Here is an 18145-nt window from a genome sequence, read left to right on the forward strand (position 1 = left end):
TAGTGGATTCAGAAGTTACCTCATTTTCATGTGCCATCAGGCACAGAATGGCTTGTTCGGTTGAGGTTTCCTCGTCGGAGCTTGAGTCATCACTCGCACTCCAGGTCGCCATCATTACCTTCTTTTTGAATTTCTTTGGACCTTTCTTCAATTGAGGACATTCGGATCTGAAATGTCCTGGCTTCTTGCACTCGTAGCATATAGGGGTTTGATCTTTCTCCTTTTCTATGCTTTGATCCCCTTTTGTAAATTTCTTTCTCATCCCCTGTTTCCTTTTTCTTAGAAACTTCTTGAATTTCCGGGTGATGAGAGCCATCTCCTCATCCTGATCTTCATCTTCAGAGTCATCTGTTTCATAATCAGGTGAAGTTGTGGATTTGAGGGCAATGGTTCTTTTCTTTTTGATTTCATCCTCTTGATGTTGCATCATGCTAAGTTCATGAGTCATCAAGGATCCAAGAAGCTCTTCTAGAGGTAGAGTGTTCAAGTCCTTTGCTTCTTGGATGGCAGTCACCTTGGCTTCCCAAGTTCTTGGCAGTGACCTGAGAATCTTCCTTACAAGTTCACTGTTAGTATAAGATTTGCCAAGACTCTTTAAACCATTGATTATATCAGTAAAACGAGTAAACATAGCAGTTATGGACTCATCATGCTCTATTTTGAACAATTCATATTTATGTACAAGCATGTTTATTTTAGACTCTTTTACTTGATTTGTTCCCTCATGGGTGACTTCTAACCTATTCCATATTTCTTTAGCAGATGCACAAGTAGAAATGCGATTAAATTCACTAGCATCTAGTGCACAATAAAGAACATTCATAGCTTTGGCATTTAATTGTGCTAATTTCTTGTCAACCTCATCCCATTCTTTCTCGGGTTTGGTTGACTCCTCACCATCTATAATCTTGGTGGGTGTGTGAGGACCATTCACTATGATACTCCACATATCATAGTCGAGTGCTTGTATGAAAATCTTTATCCGAGCTTTCCAATAGGTGTAATTAGACCCATTGAAAAGTGGAGGTCGGTTTGTTGATTGCCCCTCGGCTAGAGAAGTTCCAACATGGGTTGCCATAGATCTTTGGCTCTTTGATTGTTAGATCAAAGAAGGGCTAGAGCACTGGCTCTGATACCACTTGTTGCCCAGCTATGCAACCCAAGAGGGAGGGTGAATTGGGTTTCTAAAAATTTTAAGCCCAACAGATAACTTATGAAGAACAAAATAATGGCTTTAAATCAATATTAACTAAAGCAGTATTGCAAGGATATAAATAAGATAAAGCGATAAAGCACACCACAAACACAAGGATTTATAGTGGTTCGGTGCTAACCTTGCACCTACGTCCACTCTCCAAGATCCCACTTGGGAATTTTAATCCACTATCCTTTGTATTCAACCCGAATACAAAACGTCGGAAACTCCGACACTAGCTATCCCAAGCTAGAATACAGGACGTCGGAAACTCCGACCCTAGCTATCCCAAGCTAGAACACTTGTTTCCCGGGTACAAGCCAACCCACAACACTCCGATTTCAGGTTCGGATCAACCTTTCCTTATTTTGGAAATTCTCCAAAAACAAGAGCAAAAACTCACAAAGAGTAAGAATATTTAGAGCACAGATGAATACAAAAACAGCTCCTTAAATGAGCAAATATAACAATAAAAGCTTTACTCAAATGAAGAACCCCTTTTTCAGATTTTCTCAAGATGAATGAACGGTTGAACGCTTGAGAAGAGGTTGATTATTGATTGAAGATCTCTTGAAAGCTTTGAACGATCTCTAGATCAAGGTTGAAACGATAGGCGTGAAGAATTCTCTCCTTGAAAGATCTTCCTTTTCTCTTTCACAATCTCTCTGGTATATTGTGGATCCTCTCTCTTTTTCTCTATGGATATTTCTTTGATCTCAGGCTTTTTCTTGCAAATTTCGGATCCTCTCTTCTGTTCTTCTCTTTTTCCTCTCTTTTCTTCTCTACGGATATTTCTTTGATCTCAGGCTTTTTCTTGCAAATTTCGGATCCTCTCTTCTGTTCTTCTCTTTTTCCTCTCTTTTTTTTTCTACGTTTGATTTCACGTTTGATCCGCTATTTAATCTGCAATTTCTTTCATCATTTAAAGCATTTTGTAGCATTAGAAGCAAGAGAAAACAATTTAGGCAGATAAAGAGCCGTTAGAGGATTTTTAGGAAGCATAAATGGCAATTAAAACGGGCAAAAAAATAGCCGTTGCTGACATTTCCCGTCGCAGGGGTCGACTCATGAGTCGACTCATGCTTCAGGAGTCGACTCATGAGTCGACTTCTGTTGCAACAGACCAGAAGATCTGATTTCTGAATTTTTCGGTTCAAATCAGCAGGGGTCGACTCATGAGTCGACTCATGCCTTGTGGGTCGACTCATGAGTCGACTCACAGGTCGTGCCAAGCCAAAAAATCCAGCGTGCCATGGGAATTTTTTTCGTGCCATTCAGCTCATAGTGCCATGAGTTGACTCATGAGTCGACTCATGCACTTCAAACCTTCATAACTTCAAAAATATTAGTCCAAACACAATGAAATTTTCACCAATAGATTTCAAATCATTTGTTCTACCAAATGATATTATCAAATCAGGATTTTAGCAAAATTACGATTTTGCCCTTGAAGAGCATAAGGACTTTTTCAATTGTTTGTATCCCTTTAATCTGCTTTGTAATCATCAAAATCAATCTAGGAGCAACAACCCCTCATACCTACTTGCTCGAATCAAACAGACTACGAGTTAATACTAGTTTTACAACAAAGCTTCTTTGCCCTTCATACCTTTTGACGTGAAACTCGATGCTTGTTTAGGCAAAGAGGCCCAGTTACTCAGCATGAAGTATTTAAAAATTATATATATATATATATATATATATATATATATATATATATATATATATATATATATATATATATATATATAGTTATCCTACACAAGTTCATAAGAAGTAAAATCTTCTTTGATGCTGGTAAAAAAAATTAGAAGTACTCAAAAAAATTGTTTAAGTTCTAAACTTAACTTTTTATTGAGTTTTCTTAATACTAGATCTCTCGATATCTCACAAACTCTCTAATCTGTACATCAATTTTCTTTTAAAAATACTTGATTTAACTCAATTCTTAAGTGTAATCGATGCTTAAATGCTAAATACTAACTTACTTGAGGATCTTAAAAAAATTAAAAAATTTTATTATTCTCTCCCCCAACTTAATTGACATTATCCTCAATGGAGTAGAAAAAATGAAAGGTGCATAAAAAGATAAAGAAAAAGGAGAGATGTCACCTGATCTAGAAATCTTTTCAAAATTAATTTTTTCTCCAACTTAGCCAATATTATCTTCAAATCTCTATAAAAGATATAAAGCAAGACTCGATTAACTTAAACAAAATGCAAAAGAAATAAAAGCAAAAGCTAAAATTAGGTTGCCTCTCAGAGAGCACTAAGTTTATCATCTCCAGCCAGACCACATTTATTGACAGGTGCTTCCACACAGAGCGATCCTTTATTCCTATAAAAAATAAAGATCAGTTAAAACAAAGTAAAAAATTTTGGGTTGTCTCTAAAAAAGTGCTAAGTTTTAAGTCTTCAGTAAGACCATACTGATTCTACCTCACTTACCCTGTATCAAATATTGAATTAACAAATTCAAGTGGGTAAGGTGGGTGAGATGAATCAAGCATGGCATTAACCTCCTGGACTTGAATTTCTTCAATTGGTTCATTCAGAAAATTCATCCTTACAAGTGATTCGACAGGTGGTTGCCATTGTGGATGAATTCTCTGATTACTAGATAGAGAAATTTCATAAGCTATTTTAAATTTTTGATCTGACTAAAGATTATAGTCAAAATCTTCTTTCCTTAGGTCAATGATCTCATAGATCTCATCCTAGATCAAGTTTACATCAATGAATTGATCTCTTTTGTTTTCAAGATTGAAAATATTAGGATCAATAGTCATGTTTCCAAATGAGAGCTTCATGAGTCCATTGCGATAATTGATTAGGGCGTTGGTGGTTGCTAAGAATGGTCTTCTTAAGATTACTGGGATGTGACCTTTTGGATTAATCACTGGTTCAATCATGAGGATCACAAAATCCATAGGGTAAATGAAATTGCTGACCTTGATTAACACATCTTCCATAACTCTTTTGGGGACCCTCACTGATCGATCTGTCAATTATAATATAATTTTTGTAGGCTTTAATTCTCCTATCTTCAATTTTTTATAGGCCGAATAAGGTAAGATGTTAATACTAGCCCTTAAATCTAATAAGGCCCTGTCAATGATGGTTTTCCCAATGACACAAGAGATTGTAGGAGATCCTGGATCTTTGTACTTAACAGGTATGTGGCTTGACAGATATGAGCTCACACTAGCCGCCAAGAAGGTTTTTTTGAGAACGTTGGTGGTCTTCTTCTTTGTGCATAGGTCTTTGAGAAATTTGGCGTATGTGGAAACTTGTTGGATCATATCTAATAGAGGGATATTTACTTTCACTTGTTTAAATATCTCTAAGATTTGATCCATATAGGCTGAGTATCTGTTGGACCTAAGTCTATTTGAAAATGGAGCTACAGGATTAGTGGGTGATGTCTCGAATTGCTTAATCTCTGATGTGGATTCTTCAAGTGGCTTGAGTGGTTTGTTAATCTCTATTAACTCCTTAGACTTTTCTGGCTCCTTAAACTCGATTTGATCGATCACTTGCTCATGAGGTGGTTTAGACAATGGGTCATCTTATTTTTTAGGTGTATCGATATGATTTTCTACTTATTTTCTAGATCTTAAGGTGTGAATTACGTTTAATTGATTGATCTAGACTCCTTGTTATAGTCCTTGATTGTTTTGGATCCTAAGATTAGCTTCAGGTTGACTTGATAGTTTATCTTTTTCTCTTTCACCCACGGCCATAGCTAATTGACCTAATTGCATCTCTAGACGGGCAATAGCCTGGGTGTTGGAAGTTAAAAGCTGGCCCATGGTCTGCATGAAGTTGTTTAGTGTGGAGTTGGTGTTAGTAGTCGATTTTGCTAGAATTTTCAAACTCTTTTCTAGCGAGTTAAGCCTTTGATCATTGCTGAAACTTAATGGATCATTTGATGATTGAGTGGATCTAGGGTTGGATTGAATGAAGGCAGGTCTACTTGAATTTGACCCTTGTGATGAAAAAAATTTGGGATGGTTCCTCCATCCTGAATTGTACGTTGGTGCGTAAGGGTCATTTGTGGATCTTTGATAGGCTGTGTTCACCTATGTTACTTCGTTCTCAGCTGGACCCATTAAGAAAGGATATCCTTCCATTGTGTGGTCTATGGTATTACACCCATTGCAAGTGGATGTTGCGACTTGGTTCACTTAGGTGTGTCTCTTAAGTTTTAGGGCCTCTATCCTACGGATTAACGATGCAAATTTAGCCTCTTCAGCTAGAAAAGGTTGAACTTGATATACACCCCCTCTTGAAGGTGTGTGTCTATCAGGTTTCCCAGTAATCTCCCATTGTAGGCTCTTTTCTACTAGGTCCTCTAAAAATTACCCGGGTTCTATAGGTTCTTTGTTCATGAATTGACCATGACACATTAATTCTAGCATAGTTCTAAGTTTGGGTCTAGTCCTTCATAAATGATTTGACACAGCCTCCAAGTTTCTATTTCATGGTGTGGGCATTGACTCAAAAGATTCTTAAAACAATCAAAGTACTTCCAAAAAGACTCACTGGGTAATTGATAAAACTGATTAATTTCATTACTAAATTTGGCAGTCTTATGGTGTGAAAATTTTTTTTTAAGAACACTCTAACAAAACCCTCCCATGATGCTATGGATTGATTAGAAAGACTGTATAACCACTTTTTGGCACTATCGTTAAGGGCAAAATTGATCAACCTAAGTTTTACAGCATCCTCAGTGAGCTGTTGAAGCCGTATCGTAGCGCATACTTCTTCAAATTTTTTCATAAAAATATATGCATCCTCGATTCCAATGAATTTGGAAAGCATGTGTATAATTTGAAGTTTAATTTCAAAATTGACATCAGTTTGTGGAAGTCGGATATATGAGGGTTGGGCTGACCCAACTAGATAATAAAGGTCTTTCAGTACCCGAGGTTATGTTCAAGTTCACCCATGGGGGGCTTAAGGTCTACTAGACTCGATGCAAAGTTTGGATATATTCTCACCCATCGATCAGATATTCTTGTTTAAGAAAAAATTTAAGAATTTTTAATTATTTTTATAATTTTTTTAGATAAAAAGAGATAGATGAGAAGAGAATTCTAAAGTGTTGCCCAACTATGCAACCCAAGAGGAGGGGTGAATTGGGTTTTTAAAATTTTAAAGTTAATTTAGAACTACGAGGATTAAATAACAATGAGCAGAATATATGTAGAGAGTAATTTAAGCAATGTATAGAAATTAGATGCAAGAATGTAAGAAAATAAAAAAATTTAGAAAGAGAGCAAGTAAGCTCAACACAAACAAACAAGATTTATACTGGTTTGGTGCCAACCTTGCACCTACATCCACTCCCCAAGCTCCTACTTGAAAATTTAAATCCACTAAACCGTATTCAAGAAGAATACAATATCGATACCTCCGACTCTAGCTATCCCAAGCTAGAATACTTATTTTTCGGATACAAGCCAACCCAATACAATCCGATCCAAGATTCGGATCAATCTATCCAAGTTTTGGAACCCTTCCAAAACTAACAATCAAGACAAAAACAGAGTATGTGAGTTAATCACATGAAAATACAAATTTAGCTCCTTTAATGAGCAAATAAAATTTTAAATATACTTTACACAACACGAAGAAAGCTTTTCTGATTTTTCTCAAGGTGGTTGAAGACTTGAATGAGCTCTAGAGAGGTTGGTGAACTTGAATTGAAAGCTTCTTTTTCTTGAAGAGGTCTTTTTGCTTAGGGCTGAAATGAATACTTGAGTCTCTTCAATCTTTTTTTTTTTCTTCTTTAAGTGCCTTTATAACTTCAATAGATGGTAGAGAGAAATCTGGACTGAAATAGAACTGTTGGAGATCATTAAAGGAGCATTAAATGCTGCCAAAAAGAGCTGAAAACTAGCCGTTTCGGAAGCTTTTGTCACAGGGGGTCGACTCATGGGGTCGACCTCTGCACAGGGGTCGACTCATGGGGTCGACCTCTGTGGCCCAGAATAGAAAACTATTATTCTGTATCTTTGGTCTGCACAGCAACATAGGTCGACTCATGGGGTTGACCCTTTTGAGTGTGCCAGCCAAAAATAGCGTGCCGTTCAGCTCCTTTTGACAGGAGTCGACTCATAGGGTCAACCCAATTTTTTAAACTCGAATTTCTCTCAACATATCTATCCAAAAAGTATGAAATTACCTCCAATAGATCATAAATCTTCTGTTTTTGCTCTTGAGGCTTTCGAATCAGAACTTGATAAAATTACGATTTTGCCTCTGAAATACAATAAATCTTTTTCCAAGCCAAAAATATTAGTAATCCCTCAAATGTGTTGTAATCATCAAAATCAATTCATGGAATAATAATCTTCTCCTTTTTGATGATGACAAAATACTTGAGCAAAAGCAAAACATAACATATATAAAGCATTAATCAAGAATTTCAAAATTTATGAAGATGCATCACTGAAACATTATAACCAATTATTTGAATAAAATGCATCATGAGTAGTTTGCAGATTAGTGTTAAGATAGCTTATAAGATTATTTTCTTTTAACAAATTTGCTTCGACAATTTTGCTTATTACTCGATTTTAAACAATTTTGCTTATTGCTCGATTTTAGATAATTTTGCTTATTGCTCAATTTTATTCATCTACTCCTCCTTTTTGACAACATCAATTAAGATCATTACTCTCGCTTTTTAAGAAAAAAATGAAAGACACTCTCCCTCACTATAGTAATCATAAAGAATATTTTAATTTGCTCATATATAAGATATTGCCATTCATAATATTTCATAATATATATAAGATATTTTTCATATCATATTAAGATATTTCAATTAATGCCATTCATAAAAATTAATCCAAAGATATTCATAGAAGTTAAAAGCATATATATGTATATATCTAAAATGTGACATAAGTGTCACAATACATACGAGTCAAGTCAAAGTACATAGGCCATATAAAAATCATGGATAAAAATACAACTATCCATGAGTCAATCAGCCAACAATTACAAAGGCCATAAGCTAGAACCTAGACATAAAAGACTAACTATGCTAGATCTAATAGATATCATGGCTAGAGGGATCAGAATCTGAAGAGTCAGAGATATGATGAGGAGTCTCAGGATCAAGACCACGGGCACGTCCTCGACCACGTCTGTCTCGGCCACAGGTAGAAGTATCGGTATGAGCAGAATGGTGAGAAGATCCTGGAGCCTGGGAAGCTTTGGACTGTGCTAGGAGAGAAAGTCTGATGGTGTCCAATTGTTTCAAAGCTCTCGTCATGGACTGCATCAAGGCACCAATCTGAGTAGAGATAGTCTCACTGGAGTCACTGAACTGTCTCCTCAAGAAGTCAAATCCATCCTCCAAAACTCCTCGAAGTCTAGCCGCCTCTGCAGACAGGTTGGAGACTTCTGTGATGTCCTTATGCGGCTGGAGATGGGCTAAGGCTAATACCTACCTCTGCAAATCTAGAACTCTATCCGTCAGTCTTAGAACACATCCCTCAAGCTCTTCAAGTCGTACGGACTGAGCTATGAGCATCTGAAAGATAGTAGAGATATGAGGGATCAAAGTCTGATCTGAGTCAGCCTGAGATGTCGACCTCTGAACAAAGACTGAGGTGGCAAACTGCTGAGATAAAATGGAGGCAATATGTTAGGATATCAACTCAATCTGATCATCTGCAAGTCTGAACTCTGAAGGATGTACCCTGCTTCCTGACTATGGAACTGAAGCATGCCTCCTTACTGACTCTGAGGGACTAGCCTCGTGATCAGATACGAACTGAATATCAAGAGATGCTCTGTGATCACGAGGAGGTGAAGACGGTCTCTCTTTCTCTGCTCTCTCCTCAACACCCTTCGACCAACCACCATCAATCTTTGAGAAACCTATGCGGTGTAGTGTGTGGTGGTTGATGGTGTCAGAGTGTGACAATTTGGTGACTGCCTCCCCCTCAAAATAGACTCCGAACTTCCTAAAGACCAGGATGAGTGCCATACCATAAGGCAAGTGAGCCTTAGACCTGTTCAGGGTCTCCCTCATGGCCTCAAACATCAAAGCAGGAAGGTTCAAGAGGATCTAAGTGATCACATGGTACATGATGCAAATATCCCTACCAGATAAGAGGTCATGCCTGCCACTCCTAGGGACAAAAAGTTTGGTAACCATATGATGCAAAAGCCTCATTTCAACTGAAAGAATTTTTGTTTCTAATTTATTCAAGTTTCCAGTAAATGCTCTCCCTAAAATAGTACTTAATCCTTCTTCTTTGATTGGGAGTTTCATATGAGTATAGCCTTCACAAGGCAAGTGTAAGATTTATCCCAAGTGCAATGGATCAAGAACTATGTTAACCCCTTTCACCAAGAATTTTACTGTTCTATTGCAATAACTCAAATTTAAGTAAAATTCTCAGACCAAATCAATATAAGTATTTTCTTTTAATAAACAGTAAAACTTCCATCCTTGATTTTTAATCTTTAATCCAATACAGAACCCTTCTTTTTAGAAAAACATGAAATCTATATTCTTCCCGGGTTTTACTTTTCGATTAGAGAGAGATACCTTGCTTGGACTGAGTGGAGACTGTGAAGAAGCTGGAGTAGGACCTGAAACTAGAGTTGGAGCAGAAGAGGGCTCGACAGCCATTCTTTTTCTACGCACATCTTCCTCTAACCCTCGAACAGATTTTCTTCTCTGCGGTAGCTTTGATTTGGGAGCCATTTTGGATAGAAGAGACTTACAAATAGCTTAGGAGAGTTGATGAGTGGTAGAGTGGAAGGAATTTTTAGAGGAAAAGTAAAGATTTTGGAAAGATAGACTGTCGGTTTGGAGAAAAGGATTTGAAGCTAGGGTAAGATTGAACCATCCAAACGAAGAAGAAAGAGAAGAGAGATTTAAATCCTAAAGGGGCAATTTAAAGGGAAAAATCTGGTGAGAAGAGGGATTTTGAGATGAGAGTGGAGATGGAGGTGATCTTGTTTGGTGGAATGGGGAAGATGAACGGCAAAGGGGTCGGCTCTTTGCAATCAATGAAATCCCAATAAAATAGAGTCCGATTGATTTTAATAAAAAATTATAAGTTTATCCTAGGGTCGACCTTGGGGGTCGACTCATGGTAAGGAAAATTTAAAAAAATGATAGAGAAATTTCAAAAAAGCTTGAAACTTGAAGGAAGGTATCTATTTAAGAGATTGATCATTTGAAGGATAGTTTTGAGCTTTTAAGAAAGTAGAGATGTGAAATTAGTTCAAAAATAAATTGGTTCAATAAATTTTTGGCAAATTGAACTTGGAATTAAAAAGATACTCAAGCTGAAAGATCAAGGATTTCTAATTCTCTCCTAATTTCACAAAATCTATCTTCACTTAAGGCCTTGGTAAAGATATCAGCCAATTATTTTTCGGTATATACATAATCAAGAATTATATCTTTATTTTGGATATATTCTCTTATGAAATGATGTCTAATTTCAATATGTTTTGATCTAGAATACTGAATTAGATTTTTAGTTAGATTAATAGCACTAGTGTTATCACATCTTATGGAAGTTTCATTGAGTTTGATGCCAAAGTCCTCAAGTTGTTGCTTAATCCACAAGATTTGAGCACAGCAACTTCTGGCTGTAATGTATTCGGCCTCAGCCATAAATAGTACTACTGAATTTTGCTTCTTGCTAAATCAAGAGATTAAGTTAACTTCAAGAAATTGGCAAGTTTCACTTGTACTTTTTTTATCTAATTTACATCCAGCAAAATTTGCATCTGAATATCCTATTAAGTCAATTAATGAATCCTTAGAATACCATAATCCTAGAGTTTATGTACCTTTTAAATATTTAAAATTTTTTTAACTACATTTAAGTGTGATTCATTTAGATTTGATTGAAAGCATGCACATAAATAAATACTAAACATAATATCTGGTCTACTAGCAGTTAAATACAATAAAGAATCAATCATCTCTCTATAGAGTTTTGAGTCTATATTTTTACCTCCTTCATTCTTGTCAAGCTTACATGATGGGCTCATGGGTGTACCAATTGCTTTGGAGCTCTCCATTCCAAATTTTTTGAGTAGTTCTCTTGTGTACTTGCTTTGGGTGATGGAGATCCTTTCCTTTGTTTATTTGATTTGGAGTCCGAGGAAGAATATAAGTTCTCCCATTATGCTCATCTCGAACTCCCTCTGCATGAGCTTAGCAAAATCTTGACAAAGAGTTTCATTAGTAGACCCAAAAATAATGTCATCAACGTATATTTGTATAACTAAGATATCATCGTGATTTCTTTTAATGAAAAGGGTTGTATCTATATTTTCTCTTGAAAAATCATTGTTAAGCAAGAATTTACTTAACCTTTCATACCAAACCCTAGGTGCTTACTTTAAACCATATAGAGCTTTGTTTAATTTAAAAACATGATTAGAAAAAGCATGATTTTCAAAATCGGAGGGTTGTTCTACAAAAACTTCTTCAGCAATATAACCATTTAGAAAAGTACTTTTGACATCTATTTGGAATAACTTAAAATTCATAAAGCATGCATATGCAAGTAAAAGTCTAATTGCTTCTAATCTAGCAACAGGTGCAAAGGTCTCATCAAAATTAATTTTTTCTTCTTGATTATAATCCTTTGCAACCAATCTTGCTTTATTTCTAATTACATTCCCATGTTCATCCAATTTATTCCTATATACCCATTTTGTGCCAATTACTGAATAATTTTTAGATTTTGATACTAAAGTTCATACATTATTTCTTTCAAATTAATTAAGTTCTTCTTGCATTGCATTTATCTAATTATAATCTTTTTCAGCTTCATCTATGATTTTAGGTTCAAAATGAGAAATAAATATAAAATGATTGTATGCATCTCTAAGTAAAGAACGAGTTCTTACTCCATGTGTAGGATCATCAATGATTACTTCCTTGGGGTGATTGTGATCATACCTCTATTCTTTGGGTAGATCATTTGTACCTTGAGGTTATTCTTGTTGTTCTTCATCTTCATCATCTTGTTTGTTTTCATGTTCTTCTTCATTTTGAATTGTTGAGTCTTTTAGGATGAGCTCCTTCATCTCTTCTATAAGAGGATCTGCATTATCAATATCTTCATTCTTCCTTGAGGGAAGATCATTAGTCTCATCAAAAACAACATGTATTGACTCCTCTACTACTAAAGTTCTTTTGTTGAAAACTCTAAAGGCTTTGCTAGAAGAAGAATAATTAAGAAAAATAGCTTCATCGAATTTTGCATCAAATTTTTTTAATCTTTCTTTACCATTGTTCAAAATAAAACATCGGCAACAAAAAATATATAAATATGCAATATTTGATTTTCTTCCTTTCCAAAGCTTATAGGATATTTTTTTTAGAATTGATCTAATTAAAGCATGATTTAATATATAATATTCGTGTTAATTACTTCCACCCAAAAGTATCTTGAGAGATTGCTTTCACATAGCATGGTATGGGCCATTTTTTCAAGAGTTCTATTTTTTTTCTACTATCCCATTTTGTTGGGGTATCCTAGGTGCTGAAAAGTTATGGTCAATACCTTTTTCATCATAAAACTTTTCAAAATCTTGATTTTCAAATTCGGTTCTATGATCACTTCTAATATGTTAAATTGAAAATTTTTTTTTCATTAGTAACCTTTCGATAAAATTTTGAGAACATATGAAAAGTTTCATTCTTATGTGCCAAAAAAAAATCCATGTAAAATGAGAGAAATCATCAATAATTATAAAACCATATCATTTTTCACCTAAACTAGTAGTTCTAGTGAATCCAAATAAATCTATGTGCAATAATTCTAATAGCCTAGAAGTTGAAACAATATTTTTAGATTTGAATGATACTTTTGTTTGTTTACCTAGTTGACATGCATCACAAATTCTATCCTTTTCAAAATTCAATTTAGGTAAACCGGTAATCAATTTTTTTTTAATAAATTTTGAAAGTGAATGCATGCTAATATGTGCAAGCCTACGGTACCAAAGCCAACTAGTCTCATTAATTTTGGCATTCAAGGCTACTAGGCATTGCAAGTTTATCTTAGAAAGATCATTCAAATCTACCATATAAATATTACCATGTCTATGTCCAATAAATTTAATGCCTTCATCATTGGGACTAGTTACTATGCATAGTGAAGATTTAAAAATAATTTTATACATTTTTTCACAGAATTGACTAATGCTCAATAGATTATGTTTCAAACCATCTATTAATAAAATATTTTTAATATACTTAGAGGGAGTGATACCGATGTTACCTATACCGATGATCTTTTCTTTACTATTATTTTCAAAGGTGGCCATCCCTCCATCTTTTGCATCAAGTGTGATGAATTAAGATTCATCACCGGTCATGTGTCTTGAGCACCCACTATCAAGATACCATTTTTGATTTGTTCCTTGGGATGCAAGACACACTTGCATGCAAAAATCAACTTTTCACTTTAGGTACCCAAGCTTTCTTGGATCCTTTTTGGTTAGTCACAGTAGTTCCTTTTCGAACCCATATTTTCTTTATATTAAATTTTCAGATTTGTTAGAGAAACAAGTATAGAATTTTTGTCCTACTTTACCACATTTAAAGCAAGTAATATTTAAAAACTTGTTGCTTGATGAGTTTGCATAGATATTTTTCAAAAATTTTTGTTTTTTTAAAGGGTTGTAGCCAAGACCGGCTTTATCATAAATGACCTTTTGATTATCAAGTATCATTTGAAGTTTAGTTGAACTAAGAGTGAACTTTTCTACCATAGGTTTTAACTTAGCAATTTTATTTTTCAAGTTTAGATTTTCTTGTGTCAAGATCAATTTTTCATTTGAAATAATTTTATTTTCTTTTAGTAAAGATTGATTCTTTGATTTTAATTCTTTGTTCTTTACCCCTAACTTCTTTAGATCATCAACTAGATCATAAAATACTTCTTGAAGTTCTTCAATAGTAAAGTCATCAGGAGTTTCAACGTTTACCTCATTTTTATGTGCCATAAGGCACAAGTAGGCTTGCTCATATGAATCTTTTTCTTTGGAGCTTGACTCATCACTATCACTCCATGTAGCTACCATAGTCTTTTTCTTATACTTCTTGGGGCCCTTCTTAAGTTATGAATATTCGGACCTAAAGTGCCCGACTTCTTACATTCATAACAAATAAGAGATTGCTCCTTATCCTTCTCCTTGCTATGCTCCTCTTTTGTAGGTGGCCTCTTCCTCATCCCTTATTTTCTTTTCTTCAAAAATCTTTTAAACTTTCTAGTGATGAGGGTCATTTCTTCATCTTGCTCTTCATTTTCTATTTCTTCAGATTCCTCATCGAGTTGAGTAGTGGACTTGAGGGCGATTGTCTTTTTTTTCTTGACATCTTCTTCTTGATATTGTTTCATGCTTAGCTCGTTTGTCATTAGCGATCCTAGAAGCTCCTCCAAGGGTAAAACATTCAGATCTTTGGCTTCTTGGATTACGATCACTTTGGCCTCCTACGTCCTTGGTAAAGACCTAAGAATCTTTCTCACAAGATCACTGTTAGAGTAAGACTTATCAAGATTTTTTAGACCATTAATAATATCCATAAAATGAGTAAATATTTCAGTTATTGATTCATCATACTCCATTTTAAAGAATTCATATTTGTGCACAAGTATGTTAATTTTTTATTCCTTAACTTGATTAGTGCCTTCATGTATCACTTCTAATCTGTCCCATATTTTTTTAGCTAACATGCATGTTGAAATGCGATTAAACTTATTAGCATCTAAAGTACAATATAAAATATTCATGGCTTTAGCATTGAGTTAAGTCATTTTCTTGTCAACCTCATCCCATTCTCTTTCGGGTTTGGTTGATTCTATACTATGAATTATCTTAGTGGGTGTGTGTGGTCCATTAACTATGATACTCCATATATCATAGTCAAGTGCCTGAATAAAAATTTTTATCTGAGCTTTCCAATAGGTATAGTTTGACCCATTGAAAAGTGGAGGTCGGTTTGTGGACTGTCCCTTGGCTAGTGAAGCACCAACTTGAGTTGCCATAGATCTTTAGCTCTTTGATGGTTAAATCAAAGTAGGGCTAAAGCACCAAGCTTTGATACCACTTGTTGCCCAGCTATGCAACCCAAGAGGGGGGGTGAATTAGATTTTTAAAATTTTAAAGTTAATTTAGAACTACAAGGATTAAATAACAATGAGCAGGATATATGTAGAGAGTAATGTAAGCAAGGTGTAGAAATTAGATGCAAGAATACAAGAAGATAAAAAAATTTAGAAAGAGAGCAAGTAAGCTCAATACAAACAAACAAGATTTATAGAGGTTCGATGCCAACCTTGCACCTACATCCACTCTCCAAGCTCCTACTTGAAAATTCAAATCCACTAAATCGTATTCAACAAGAATACAATATCGGTACCTCCGACTCTAGCTATCCCAAGCTAGAATACTTATTTCTCAGATACAAACCAACCCAATACAATTCGATCCAAAGTTTGGATCAACCTATTTAAGTTTTGGAATCCTTCCAAAACTAACAATCAAGACAAAAACAGAGTATATGAGTTAATCACACGAAAATATAAATTTAGCTCCTTTAATGAGCAAATAAAACTTTAAATACACTTTACACAATATGAAAAAAGCTTTTCTAATTTTTCTCAAGGTGGTTGAAGACTTGAATGAGCTCTAAAGAGGTTGGTGAACTTGAATTGAAAGCTTCTTTTTCTTGAAGAGGTCTTTTTACTTAGGACTGAAATGAATGCTTGAGTCTCTTATATCTTTTTTTTTCTTTTTTTTTCTTCTTTAAGTACCTTTATAGCTTCAATAGATGGTAGAGAGAAATCTGAGCTGAAATAAAACCATTGGAGATCATTAAAGGAGCATTAAATCTGTCAAAAAGAGCTGAAAACTAGCTGTTACGGAAGTTTCCATCACAGGAGGTCGACTCATGGGGTCGACCTCTGTGGCCCAGAATAGAAAACTACTATTCTATATCTTTGGCTGCACAGCAATAGAGGTCGACCCCTTTGGGTGCGCCAGTCAAAAATAACATCCCGTTCAACCCCTTTTGACAGGAGTCAACTAATAGGGTCGATCCAATTCTTTAAACTCGAATTTCTCTTAATATATCCATCCAAAAAGTATAAAATTACCTCCAATAGATCATAAATCTTCTGTTCTTGTTCTTGAGGCTTTCGAATCAGAACTTGATAAAATTATGATTTTGCCCCTGAAATACAATAAATCTTTTTTCAAGTCAAAAATATTAGTAACCCTCAAATGTGTTGTAATCATCAAAATCAATTCATGGAGTAACATAAAGATGGGAGCCTAAGGAGTCCTAAATCTAGAGACGATAGAGAAGAGTATTTTAATTAGGGTTAATGTTTGTAGGTTAGTAATCAAGTTATGTAATCAATCCTAGCTAAAGGTAACCCTAGATCTAGACAGCTCCTAACTACCATGGTTGCCTTTGAGCACTCCATGTAAAAGACTAGCCACTCAACTGATCAGGTAAGTGTAAGGTTAGTGGAGGTCCCCCTATTACTTTCTTTAGACACCAATTGAGTTGGCCAGATAAGCGAACGGAACTAATTAAATAACCACCTTCCTTCTGGACATAGTCTCTGAACTATTTTTTTAGACACCAGTCAAATTAACTAATCCTAACCCAGTCCAACTTATAGGATCCCTTGTCCTATTAAGCTCGAGAGTCTTTAGAGGCCAACATCTAATTAATTTTAAGTTAAGATTTAGGTCAATGAAATATGTAGGATGGTGGTTTGTGGGCCAAGAAAGGGTGATAAAACTTTAACTTATCTTGTTTAGGGTTTATGCCCTTAAGATTTTTATGGACTTATGCAATGCAAGAAGAAAAGGTGATCAAATTTGGTAGTTAGTCAAAAGTAAATTGATTTATTTTGCTTTTTATATTTTATGATTAAGTATCTAATTTCCTAAATAGATTATGAGGTGTCAATGTAGAGAATTTAATTTTTTTTGGAAGAAATTAAGATTGACTAAGGAACTAAACAAGTTAGAAAGCAAAAAAATAAGAATAAGAAAAAAAAAGTTTTTTTAATAAAAAAATGATTGTGCCTAGATCCCCGACAATGGTGTTAAAATTTGATCGCGATCGTAGGCGGTCAAGAATAAAAACCAACTCAAACTATATAGATAGGATGAGTCGGGATCGTTTCCACAGTGATTTAGAGTGATTATCTTTTTTTTATATGAAGAAGAAATAAAAGAGAATTGATTATAGAAAAATTAAAAAAATAGAATAATAAAAATTAAATTAAAAATATAAATTAATTTATGAAAAAAATAAGTCAGAGAAATAATCCAAAAATTTTGAATCCACCATGCAAATTAGATTTATTATTATTATTTTTTAATATTATAATATTAATTCTTGTGATTAAGGTATTAGTATAGCTTATCTCTAAGAGATACGGAATTGTATCAATAGATCATGGCTCGTCCTATCAGAGTATAAACTATCTAAATTTAATTATAAATATCAAATTTAATCTAACATACCACGATCCATCTCTCCTAAGCACGTACCGTATCCAAGGATCACAGCACGTCAGTAGAGGGTATAGGCCGTGTAGGCTAGATCAATACCTCAGAAAAATAAAAAAATATGAAATAAAGAATAATTTTATTGTATAAAATTTAATATAAAAAAAATAAAAATATTTTTACAGGATTTCATCGTATTCATGGATTGAAGGGATTTAGCCACGCATCAAGATCTCTAGCTCCATATTCTCTCAATTTTTTGATCCCTAAAGCTCTTTGATTTTTTCTCTGATTTTTTTCTTATTTTTTCTCTAATTTTTTTTGCTCACACTTATCTCTCCTATATAGATAAATTTTTACTTTTTTTCTTATCACAAAGAGTCTTAAAATTCTTAAAATCATATT

At 34.5% G+C, this 18145-nt stretch overlaps 1 pseudogene; it reads left to right on the forward strand.

The window, feature by feature from the left end:
• The first annotated feature begins 4312 nt into the window (after window positions 1–4312).
• The window catches only part of LOC140851497 (uncharacterized), a 28099-nt pseudogene continuing 14266 nt past the window's right edge, over window positions 4313–18145 (forward strand).

The sequence above is a fragment of the Elaeis guineensis genome, chromosome 9, assembly GCF_000442705.2.
Source record: "Elaeis guineensis isolate ETL-2024a chromosome 9, EG11, whole genome shotgun sequence".
NCBI classification, from domain to species: domain Eukaryota; kingdom Viridiplantae; phylum Streptophyta; class Magnoliopsida; order Arecales; family Arecaceae; genus Elaeis; species Elaeis guineensis.